Here is a 12,311-nt window from a genome sequence, read left to right as displayed (position 1 = left end):
ATCACTTATTAAAGCTTTCGGTGTTCCGAACCTAGCAAAAAGACGTTTTAAGAAATTGACTACAACTCGTGCATCGTTAGTTGGGAGAGCTTGTGCTTCCGCCCATTTAGATACATAATCAATAGCAACAAGAATGTAGAGATTATTATGAGATTTTGAAAATGGACCCATAAAGTCAATACCTCAAACGTCAAATACTTCACATACTTGAATGACATTTTGTGGCATTTCATCACGTTGACTTATTTTTCGGCTTTTTGACAAGCATCACAGAATTTACAGAGAAGGTGTGCGTCTTTGAAAATTGTAGGCCAATAGAATCCAGCATCGTAAACTTTTCTTGCTGTTAGTTGAGGCCCATAATGCCCTCCTGTTGGTCCTGTGTGACAATGGTTTAAGATTTGACTGGCTTCATCCCCGAATACACATCGGCGTATTATTCCATCAGGACAACTTTTAAACAAATGTGGATCTTCCCAAAAATAGTGTTTTATATCACTAAAGAATTTCTTTCGTTTTTGGTACGATAACCCTTTTTCAAGGAATCCACATACTAAGTAGTTTGCATAGTTTGCAAACCATGAAATTTCACTATAATCAATTTTCAAGAGATATTCATCAGGAAAGTTATCTTGTATGGCCGATTCATTTAGAACTTCTAATTCGGGATTTTCAAGATGAGAAAGATGATCAGCAGCGAGATTTTCTGCTCCCTTTTTGTCTCGAATTTCAATATCGAACTCTTGTAAGAGTAAGATCCAACGGATTAATCGTGATTTGGCATCTTGTTTTGAAAATAGGTATCTAAGAGCATAATGGTCGGTATAGACCACCGTTTTAGCTAGAATGAGATATGAACGAAATTTGTCAAAAGCAAAGACAATAGCAAGGAGTTCTTTTTCAGTAGTTGTGTAATTTGTTTGACCTCCTTGTAATGTCTTACTAGCGTAATAGATAGGTTGAAATCATTTTTCAATCATTTGTCCTAAAACGGCTCCCATTGCAAAATCACTTGCATCGCACATGAGTTCTAATGGTAGATTCCAATTTGGAGTTATCATGATCGGCGCATTAGTGAGTTTTTCTTTAAGAATATTAAAAGATTTAATGCATTCATCCGAAAAGATGAATGGAACATCTTTTTCTAGGAGTTTATTCATAGGAGAGGCAATTTTAGAAAAATCTTTTATGAAACGTCGGTAAAAACCGGCATGCCCTAGAAAACTCCTAACTCCTCTAACATTGTTGGGATGTGGAAGTTTAGCAATTACATCTACTTTAGCTCTATCCACTTCAATTCCTTCCTTTGAAATTTTGTGACCAAGAACGATGCCTTCTTTAACCATGAAATGACATTTCTCCCAATTAAGAACTAGATTTGATTGTTCGCATCTAATAAGCATTCGTTCAAGATTAACTAGACATGTTTCAAAAGTATCACCGAACACTGAAAAGTCATCCATGAAAACTTCCATGCATTCTTCTATCAAGTCGTGAAAAATCGCCATCATGCACCTTTGAAAGGTTGCAGGGGCGTTGCAAAGTCCAAATGGCATGCGTTTGTAAGCAAAAGTACCATAAGGGCACGTGAACGTGGTTTTCTCTTAGTCCTCGGGTGCTATTGGAATTTGAAAGTATCCGAAAAATCGTCAAGAAAACAATAGTAACAGTTTTCGGCTAACCTTTCCAACATTTGATCAATGAAAGGTAAGGGAAAGTGATCTTTTCTGGTGGCGTCATTTAATTTTCTATAATCAATACAGATACGCCATCCTGTTACAGTCCTAGTAGGAATAAGCTTATTTTTTTCATTTGTGATGACAGTCATGCCACCTTTCTTAGGTACGCATTGAACTGGGCTTACCCATGGACTATCAGAGATTGAATAAATTAAACCTGCATCTAGCAGTTTAATAATTTCTTTCTTAACAACATCTTGCATATTAGAATTTAGTCTTCGTTGGCGTTGCACATACGTTTTATGACCTTCTTCCATAAGGATTTTATGTGTGCAATACGAAGGAATGCCTTAAATGTCATGAATCTTCCATGCAGTAGCTGGTTTATGAGCTTTTAGCATAGAAATGAGTTGAGATTTTTCATTTTTTGTAAGAGAAGACGATATTATTACAGGTAATTCAGATTCACCATGTAAATAAGCGTATTCCAAATGGTTTGGAAGTGGCTTTAACTCTAATGTCGGTGGTTCTTCTATCGATGATTTGTATCGATATCTGTCTTCCTCTTTTAGCATTTGAAGTTCTTCTGTTGTTGGTTCGTAATCATTAGCCATAAGTGCGGCTAACATTTCAGTTTCATCAATTGGTTCAGTTCCTTCTCCTAAAGAACATTCTCCTGTTCCTTGTAATTCTGGAAATTCTTCTAACAATTCTGCATGTGAATCTATAGTTTGAATATAATAACATGTATCATCTGCAGATTGCGGTTGTTGCATGGCTCTATCAACAGAAAAGGTAACACTCTTGTCCTCTATACTTAGGGTCAGTTTCTTACCAAACAAATCTATTATTGCTTTAGCCGTGTTTAAGAATGGTTTTCCTAATATGAGAGGAACTCGAGAATCTTCTTCCATGTCCAGAATAACAAAATCTACTGGAAATACTAAAGTACCAACTTTAACTAGCATGTTTTCCATTATCCCTCTAGGATATTTGTTTGATCGATTGGCTAGTTGTATGCTTATTCGTGTTGGTTTCAATTCTCTAAGGTCTAGTTTAGCGTATAGTGAATACGGCATTAAATTTATACTAGCACCTAAGTCTGCCAATGCTTCTATTGAACTAAGACTACCCAGAAAACATGAAATTGTGAAACTTCCTGGATCTGATAATTTTTCTGGTATTTTATTCAACAACACTGCAGAACAATTAGCATTCATTGTAACAGCCAAGAGTTCTTCCATTTTCTTTTTATTTGTGATTAGATCTTTCAAGAATTTGGCATACCTAGGCATTCCTGAAATCACATCAATGAAAGGAAGATTGACATTTATTTGTTTAAACATATCCAAGAATTTGGATTGATTTGGATTGCTCGGCTTCAAGTTTTTTTTTTCTCATTTTACTTGGGTAAGGAAGCGGTGGTTGCTATGGTTTAACATAAGGTTTAGCCTTAACTGTGTTATCTTCATTAACCTTCTCAACTACCGGTTCTGTTTCCTTATCTTGCTCAGATTGTGGTTCTTGTGTAGTAGGAATAGCATCATCAGAAATTACTAGCATTTCAGGTGGTTTAAGTGTAATACCACTTCTCGTGGTAATGGCTTTAGCTGTTTCATTCTGGGGGTTAGCATTTGTATCGCTGGGTAGACTTCCTGGTTTTCTTTCACCTATTAACCTTGCTAGGTTACTCACTTCTTGTTCCAGATTTTGAATTGAAGCTTGTTGATTTCTAAATGCTTGAGCATTTTGTTCATTCGTTTGTTTCTGAGATGTGAAAAACTGAGTTTGAGATTCAACTAGCTTCGACATCATGTCTTCTAAATTTGGATTTTTATCATCGGTTTGTGGTGGTTTAATTGGGAAAATAGGTCTTTGCTGATTGTAAGTATTGTTAGATACTTGTTGATTGTTAGGACCTTGTTGGTTGTTGTATGAAACATTTCAGTTATAATTCTGGTTTTGATTGTAGTTTGGTCTTGGAGGTTGATAATTATTCTGATAATTATTTCCAGGCCTTTGGTTCATTTATGAAACATTCTCTCGTTGTTCCATTGTTTGTTCAATACTAAGACAATCTTTTGTCAAATGTGGTCCTCCACACTGCTCACAACTAATTCGTATTGCGTGAATATCCTTAGTCATCTTTTCCATTCGTCTCTCGAAAGCATCTATCTTTGCGGACATGGAATCAAAGTCATGGCTAGAATCGGCTCTAGCTGCTTTAGATGATCTAACGATATCTTTTTCTTGATGCCACTCATGTGAGTGGGAAGCAGTGTTATCAATAATTTTGTAAGCTTCAGTTGCGGTTTTCTTCATAATGGAACCACCAGCTGCTATGTCGATGTCTTTTCGTGTAGTAATATCGCATCCTTGATAGAATATTTGTACTATTTGATAAGTGTCTAAACCATGTTGCGGACATCCTTTTAACAACCTTCCAAATCTTGTCCATGCCTCATATAGAGTTTCATTTGGCTTCTGTGTGAACGTAACTATTTCTCCTTGAAGTCTCACGGCTTTAGATGCCGGAAAGAATTGTTTAAGAAAATTTTCAACTAAGACGTCCCATGTATCAATCGCCCATTCAGGTAACGATTCTAACCAATCTTTGGCTTCTCCCTTTAAAGTCCAGGGAAATAACATGAGATAGATCTATTCATCCTCAACTTCTCTTATTTTGAATAAAGTACAGATCCTATTAAAGGTACGAAGATGTTCATTTGGATATTCCTTCGGCGCACTACTAAATTGGCATTGATTAGTTACCATGTGTAGGATTTGTCCTTTGATTTCATAATCTGGTGCGTTAATGTCTGGTTGAGTAATTGCGTGACCTTGGCCAGTGCGTTTAGCCCTCATTCGGTCTTCCATACTTAGAGGTTCCAGATTTTCCATGATTGAAATTGTTGAGTCTGAATCACTAGAGGATTCTGACTTAATGTTTTCTTCCTCGACAATTTCTGGATGAGTGATTTGTGGTTCAGGATGAATGATTAGTGGTTCAGGATCTCTGAATTGTCCCTGAATATCCTCCGGGTTCTCAATTGTGAGGTCGGGTTCAAAAAATGAATTATCGAAAATTTGAATTGGAGTACTTGGTCGACTAGATGACGATTCTAAAGAAAAATCAACGACGACAATGTTGGCTAGATGTCTTGATCTGGTTACAGGTGGTGAACGTATGAAAGGTGGTGAACGTTTTGCTCGATGCATTCACTGAATATCCTATTAGTTATAAAGATAAAAATTATATAAGTTGTCAAATTAATAGACTTTTTTGATTTTGCCCACGTTTCGAATAGCCAATAGATGCAGCAGATAGCCAGGACCCTTTAAATCGGAAGCCCACAACTCGCCACTAACAAATCCAACTATTACTACGAACCAGAAAATTTTAGATGTCTATCAATTTAACCGCTTAAAATAATTTTTCGTCAAAGTTTAAAGAAAATAAAGAAAATTCTATGTCCTAAAAACTAGAGCGTCAAGAAATAAGAAAGAAAAAGAGTGCGTCGAAAAATGTCGAAAAATAAAAGGTCAAAAAATAAGCGTCGAAAAAAAATAAAAGTCGAAAAATAATAATAATAAAATGCAGCGTTGAAACTTAAAAGTCTGAAAACTAAAAATTAAAACTTACGTCTAAAGGTAGTAAAGCTTAAAGGAATTCTAAATCCAAAACGGCAATATCTTAATTAGGCACTAAAATCTATAAAATACTAAAGCGATAAGCGACGTCGTAAAATTCTAAAGCGCCTAAGTCTTAATCTAAAGAAAAAGCACTTAAGGGATTTTACGGCGAATCTTAAAATTCTAGAAATAAAAATAAACTACGGCAAAAACTATATCTTAAAACTAGTTACAAACGATAAATATTATAAAAGTTACGAATTAAACGATTAAAATATACAATTTACAAAAAAAAAAAATTGATAAAATTACTAATTTTTATAAAAATATTATTTTTATATTATTTATTTTAAAAAAGTATTAAGTTTATATATTTAATAAAACTAATTATAACTTAAATTACAAATTAAAACTAAAAACTAAAATAATTAATATTATAGTTAAACCTTAATTATAATTAATTAATATTAATTATATATAAATCAAACCCTAATTCGATCAGCCAAGGTTTCAGTTCTGTCAAATCAGCTCATGCGATCGCATGAGCTGAGTGTTATAATACCATGCGATCGCATGGTTCGTGGATCCAGTTCAAATGTTGGGTTGCTACAGTGTAGTGGCTCGATTAATTTTTATATTTTTTTTTCCTGTTTTTTAATTTTCTAATTTGTTCCAAAATATTTATATAAATTAAATTAAACTTATATTTTAAAAACTAAAATAGAAATAAAAATACTTTATAATTTTATATATTTTAAACAAACTCATAAAAATATATATATTTTATTTTTCTTTTTTTCTTTTTGTATTTTTAATATTTAAAACGTATTTTTACAAAAGAAATTAAAACTTAATAAAAATCTTTTTTTTATAGCGTTTCGCTTTCGGTTTCCCGACAGCGGCGCCAAAAATACTTGATGTTATGCGAGGTGTATATGAAATAGTTATATTTTTACTACGAAATACTATTAAATACGATACAATTTTACACAAGTTATTTATTTATTTATAGAGTGGATATACCTAAACCTTGCTACAACACTATAGGCAGTGTACCTAATCGTACAGTAGTATAGTTTTCAGTAAGTCCGATTCGTTCCACGGGGAGCTAGCCAAGTTTAACGCTATATTTTTAAACTATATTTGTGTGTATATATATATATATATATATATATATATATATATATATATATATATATAAGTAGTATTATTATTATAAAAGAGGGTTTTTACCGTTTAATGACCGGTTTGTCAATTTTAAAACTTTAGTCACAATTAAAACCTAATGTAAAATATTAAATATAAAAATAACTTAATTTAAAGCGTAAAGTAAATAATGATAATAAAATTGCGATAAAAATGCGATAAATAAAATGACGGTAAATAAAATTGCGATAATTAAAAAGTACGATAATTAAAAGTGCGATAAATAAAATGACAGTAAATAAAAGTGCGATGAGATATAAAATAAAGAAATTATGCTTATTTAAACTTCCGTAATCATGATGTTCGACGTGTTGATTTTAGTTTATTACCATGGGTTAATTGTCCTTTGTCCTGAATTATTCAATATGTCCATACGGTTTTTGTCCATAACAGTCCATCAGTCATAAATATAAAGTGCGAGTGTCCTAGTCAAATTATCCTTATACCCGAAGTCAAATATTCCAACTAATTGGGGACTCAAACTGTAATAAGGTTTTAATACATTGTTAATGATTACACCAGGTTATCGACTGTGTGCAATCCAAGGTTTTAGTACTTTATTATCAATTACACCAAGTGTCCTTGTATGTAATCCACCCCTGTTTTAATGAGTCCATTTTTTTTTGGAACGGCAATTATATTAATAGAAAACTAGCAAGAAGCTAGACAAAAACAAAAATGAAACAATAAATTACAAAGGGCATAAAAGCCAATCATTCCATAACGGAGCAATTTTGCTTCTAGCTTTTAACCAAGAATAGGAAGACAAACGGATACTATCAAATAAGTCTGTTCTCTTAATCGTGTTAGAGCCAAAGAGGTTGTCATTTCTGAAGCGCCATATCCACCACATTGTTGTGACAAAGATACAAAATAGACGGGACTTAGAAGCCGAAGGAGCTGCGAAGTAATCAAGCCAAGTAAACAGATCTTCTAAGAAATCGAAATTAGGCCAACGAACATCTGTCCAGATCTTCACCCGAGTCCAAATCGATGTTGCTAGGTTACACATGATGAACGTGTGATCTCTCGAATCACCACCCACATAACAAGTAGGACAGATAACCGAGGGGATGTCTAAACCTCTAAAGTAAAGGTTAATTCTTGTTGGAAGCCGATCAAGAATCAACCGCCACAAAAATACATTGATCTTGATAGGAAGAAACCGGTGCCATCTTGTACATTGATTCGTTGTAGGAAGATATAACTCATCTAAAAATATTCTTGTGCTTTTAACCGAGAAATTCCCGTCTGAAGCAATATTCCAAACCCACTTATCAATCGACTCAGAAATAGAAACATTCGTAAGAAGATGCAAAAGTTGATCCAGTTGCGCACGAGTGTTAGTAGAAGGAGTCCTCGTCCAACTCCAATCCCAAGAGACACCATTCCAATGATCATTAACACTGCTATTCGGGTTCGATGCTAGACGATAAAGTCTATTGAATTTAGAGGCAAGTGTCATATCACCGAGTCCATTGACTATTAATCCATTCCCGTGTCCGGTTAAATGAACGATTATTAGTACTTATAAATATCCCGCCCATCGTGTCCGATCGAGTGTATATGGTTATTTATAGGTACGTCCAATTGTAAATCTCTATATTAAATTAATGAACTATCATTCAGTTAAACAAATATAAAGCCCATTAATAGCCCATAGTCCAATTTCCACAAGTGTCGGTCTTTTGTCTAAACCCCAATTATGGTACAAAGCCCAATTACCCCGTCTTTAATATTTAGCCCAACATCATGATTACTTCGATTTAAATAAGCATAATAATAACTTAGCTACGAGACATTAATTTAAAAAGGTTGAACATAACTTACAATGAGTATTAATAGCGTAGCGTTACACGGACAGAATTTCGACTTACAAACTTAAAACATTCGCCACTATAACCTTATTATTATTAACTTAAAATTAAAATTAAAATTATAAATATAAATATATATATATATATTGAGAGTAAGAGATAGATAATAAAAAGGTGTACATAAATCGGCCGAAAACGTTGCAATTTATAGGACTTGGCCAGCTACAGGCCCTCATGCGATCGCATGGATTTAACACTGCCTGGCCATGCGATCGCATGGCCCCCTGGGACAGCTCACATTCACTTGTCTTCTTGTTTACCGACGGTTTTTATTTAATATACTCCCTCCGTCCCACCAGAAGTGTCCATATTGATTTTTTTCAGTCTTTCTTATTCAACTTTGACTTTAGATATTTTTGTTGGTGTTATATAATATTTGATGAAAGTAATATCAATGAAAACATAATTAAAACTCAATGCATTCATATAATTTTCATCAAATATTATATAACACGAACATAAATATTTATAGTCAAAGTTGACAGTTAAAGACTGTCAAAAGTCAAAGTGGACACTTCTGATGGGACGGAGGTAGTATATAATATATATATAATTTTATGAATTATTTATATATTATATTATATTCATGTGCATAGTTGACTTGTAATTTTAGGCCCGTTGCGTCGCGCGTTGATAGTTGGTTCATGTCCCGGTTCCGGATTTTCGAACGTCCTTTCGTACGATTTAATATCTTGTACTTTGCGTTTCGCGGCTCGTACTCTTGTAATTTTAAGACGTTTCTCATCAATAATTTGAACCACTTTGATTGTACTTTGTACTTTTTAACTTTTTGGTCGTTTGCGTCTTCAAATCGTCGAATCTGTCTTTTGTCTTTACCTTTTATTATTTAAACGAATATCACTTGTAAATAGAACAATTGCAACTAAAAGCTTGTCTTTCTTGAAGGATAATGCTATGAAATATATGTTCGTTTTTAGCATTATCACCATCCACGTCAAAAAAATAAAGCACATGGACCATCAATAATCTAATACAAACCAGCGTAATTTGGTCTACAACATCTTACACAACCTTCCAACAAGAAACCATTACCTACAATTTTATCAACTCAAACTCATATTTAATAATAACAATCTTAATAGAACAAGAACGTTTTAAAACATTTTACACAACTTCCCAACAACAACCTCTCAACCACAATTTTACAATCTCACGTTCAGTGGCGGATCTAGAATTCGTAGACAGTGGTGTCACTAGTTAAAAACTCAAAAAAAATTACATTATCTAGTGGTGTGACACAAAAAAATTTACATTATCCAATAGTATCATTAGTTAAAAGTCCAAAAAAATTTCTACTGAATCGCGTATTTCAGTGATAGTCCGTGCTATCACTGGAGCAACTGTAGATCCGCCCTTGCTCACGTTACTCTTAACATAACAAAAATTTTCTAGAATATTTTACACAACCTTCCAACAACAAAACCCCTTCCCCACAATTAACAACTCACATTTAATAATGGTGTTTTATTCTATGTATTCAAATCACAGTTAGTTTTAATATTTTTGTTAATTTTATATAAAAGAATTCGTATGTCTATACCAATTTATTGTTTTGATGACGTAGGGTTTTACTCAATTAGGCCCTACACGATTAACTTGGTCCACAAATCATCTAAACCTGATTCCCATTTATAAATACGGGGCAAAACCTACATCAGGTTAACAACCCCTATTGCACATACAACTCTTTTGCTAAACCTAATCCGTAGGGTTTTTACCTACGGATTTCGTAAGGTTTTCACTCTTTCGTCGTCGATAGATTCCGACTGTTGGCCGATGGACAATTCGTTAACTACCCTCCCGAGATCTTCATCTAGGGCACAAATTATCACGGTAATCGGACCGGAGGTTGATGACACTGATGCCTAAAAAACCCTCCAATATCGTTGTCCATGAGTGTATTTTCCCTCGGTAAAATATATGCATGAACAAATGGCGCCCACCGTGGGGCAAAAAGCATAATGTCTCGTGTTCCTACAGTCACACATTCGGTTTGAGAAGGTTTGTATTTTCTTATTGAGCTTTTAATTCGTTATTTACGGTTTAAGTACAAGATATCTTTTCGTAGATGTTCGTGTGCGATTGTGCAACTGTTCGTGCGCTTTCTTGGCTAGTTCTTCGCGCACTTTTCGCACAGTTGTTCGCGCGGTTATGGCGCACAGTTGTTTACAGGTTTTACGCATGGTTGTTCGCGCGGGTTTTGCGCCACTCTTCATGCGGTTTTGCGCAGAGTCTTCGTGCGGGTTTACGCGCCTATGTGCGCGTGTTTACGCAGGCTTCTGCGAACTTGTTTTCTGCAGCATAATGAGAAGTTCGATACGATACTTGACAAAAATATAATACTGAACTTGAGGGACTTGATGACGTAGGGTTTCACTCAATTAGGGCCTACACGACTGACTTGAACCACAAGTCATCTAAACCCTAATTATCATCTATAAATATGGGGCAAAACCTACATCAAGTTGACAGCCCCTATTGCACATACAACTCTTTTGCTAAATGCCTCATAAATATTAGGGTTTTTACCTACGGATCTCGTAAGGTTTTCTCCCTTTCGTCGTCGATAGATTCCGACTGATGGCCGACGGGCATTTCGTTAACCACCATCCCGAGAGCATCATCTCGGGCACGGGTTACACGGTAACTAGATCGGAGGTTAATGACATTGATGCCTAAAAAACCCTTCTCATATCGTTATTCATGAGTGTATTTTCCAACAAAAAAATATATGCATGAACATGTTTATTTATTATTATCAACACTATTATCATCCGTCAAAAAGATCCCACTTTTTCAAAATGGATTCCTAATAAAAGACAAATAATAATAACACATGTCATAATTCGAATAAAATATATCGAATAAGCGCATAATAAGCGTATATAATTTAGGGAAGTGATATGTACACAATTCATTTTTGTTATGTAGACAATCATCATGCTTTACAGTGTTGTACTGTACACCATTGTAAAGCATGATGATTGTGTACATAACACAAATTGATTGTGTACATATGATCACCCTATAATTTATCTTAAATCTTGATTTACCAAATTTTATCTTAATCCCATTTAGGGAAAATTGTTTGAAAATGCATTTAACTTTCACTGAATTCTTATTGTATGTATCCAACTTTTAGATCTCCTATTGTATGCATTCAAATATTTTAATTGTTCTATTGTATGTAGTTAACCTGTTATAGCTAGGTAAACCTTAGGTCAACCTCTAGACAAAATTACATCATTGATCCCTCATGTTTCTCAGATATTTCAGGCTAGTTATTTATGTTAATTTTTGACGCCATTGGTCCCATAATAAAACAAAACTCAAACATATGAGATCTGGACTGGACTCTGGTGCCCCATTATTGCTCGTCATCATCACCAGAAGATGCTGAAACACGGGGTTTTCTGTTCGCCGGAAGTCACAAAATCAGATCTGAGTTTCGACATCTATTTTTGGCAACAAGTTCAGATTTGAGACTACGATAGTGAGGGTATTTTCGTCATCCATTTTCTCATATATGAAGGTTGCTGGGCTTATACATTCATACATCTTTGGTTTTGTTTAATCAAGTCAATTGGTGACCCAAGACAACTAATATTGAGAAATTGCATATCTTTTAAACATATTTGAAGTATTTATTTCTTCAACTTTTGCTTTACCCAAACCCTTAAGATCCACTCAATGGTGACGGGCTTCACTGAAATTGAAAGACATGAAGCAGTATAAATAAAAGGTTAAAGGTCAATGCTTTCTCATGCTTCATACTTTTTTCTTGAAAGTAATTATGTGATAATTAAAACAAGGTAATATATTTTACTCTGATTAAGTAACGGTAGGATGAGAAAATACTTGACGAAAAAATTTAATGGAAGTTAATTTTAGGGAG

The 12,311-nt window shown here is 34.2% G+C and overlaps 1 non-coding gene across 1 annotated transcript; it reads left to right on the top strand.

The window, feature by feature from the left end:
- Window positions 1-4,089: 4,089 nt before the first annotated feature.
- On the top strand, window positions 4,090-4,196 carry LOC139903387 (small nucleolar RNA R71). The gene has a single exon (XR_011778210.1). It is a non-coding gene; the product is annotated as a small nucleolar RNA R71 (small nucleolar RNA).
- The last annotated feature ends 8,115 nt before the right edge of the window (window positions 4,197-12,311 follow it).

The sequence above is a fragment of the Rutidosis leptorrhynchoides genome, chromosome 3 (genome assembly GCF_046630445.1).
Source record: "Rutidosis leptorrhynchoides isolate AG116_Rl617_1_P2 chromosome 3, CSIRO_AGI_Rlap_v1, whole genome shotgun sequence".
NCBI classification, from domain to species: Eukaryota; Viridiplantae; Streptophyta; class Magnoliopsida; order Asterales; family Asteraceae; genus Rutidosis; species Rutidosis leptorrhynchoides.
The sequence above is the reverse complement of the archived record's forward strand: the minus strand, read 5'-3'. Positions and strand labels throughout refer to the sequence as shown.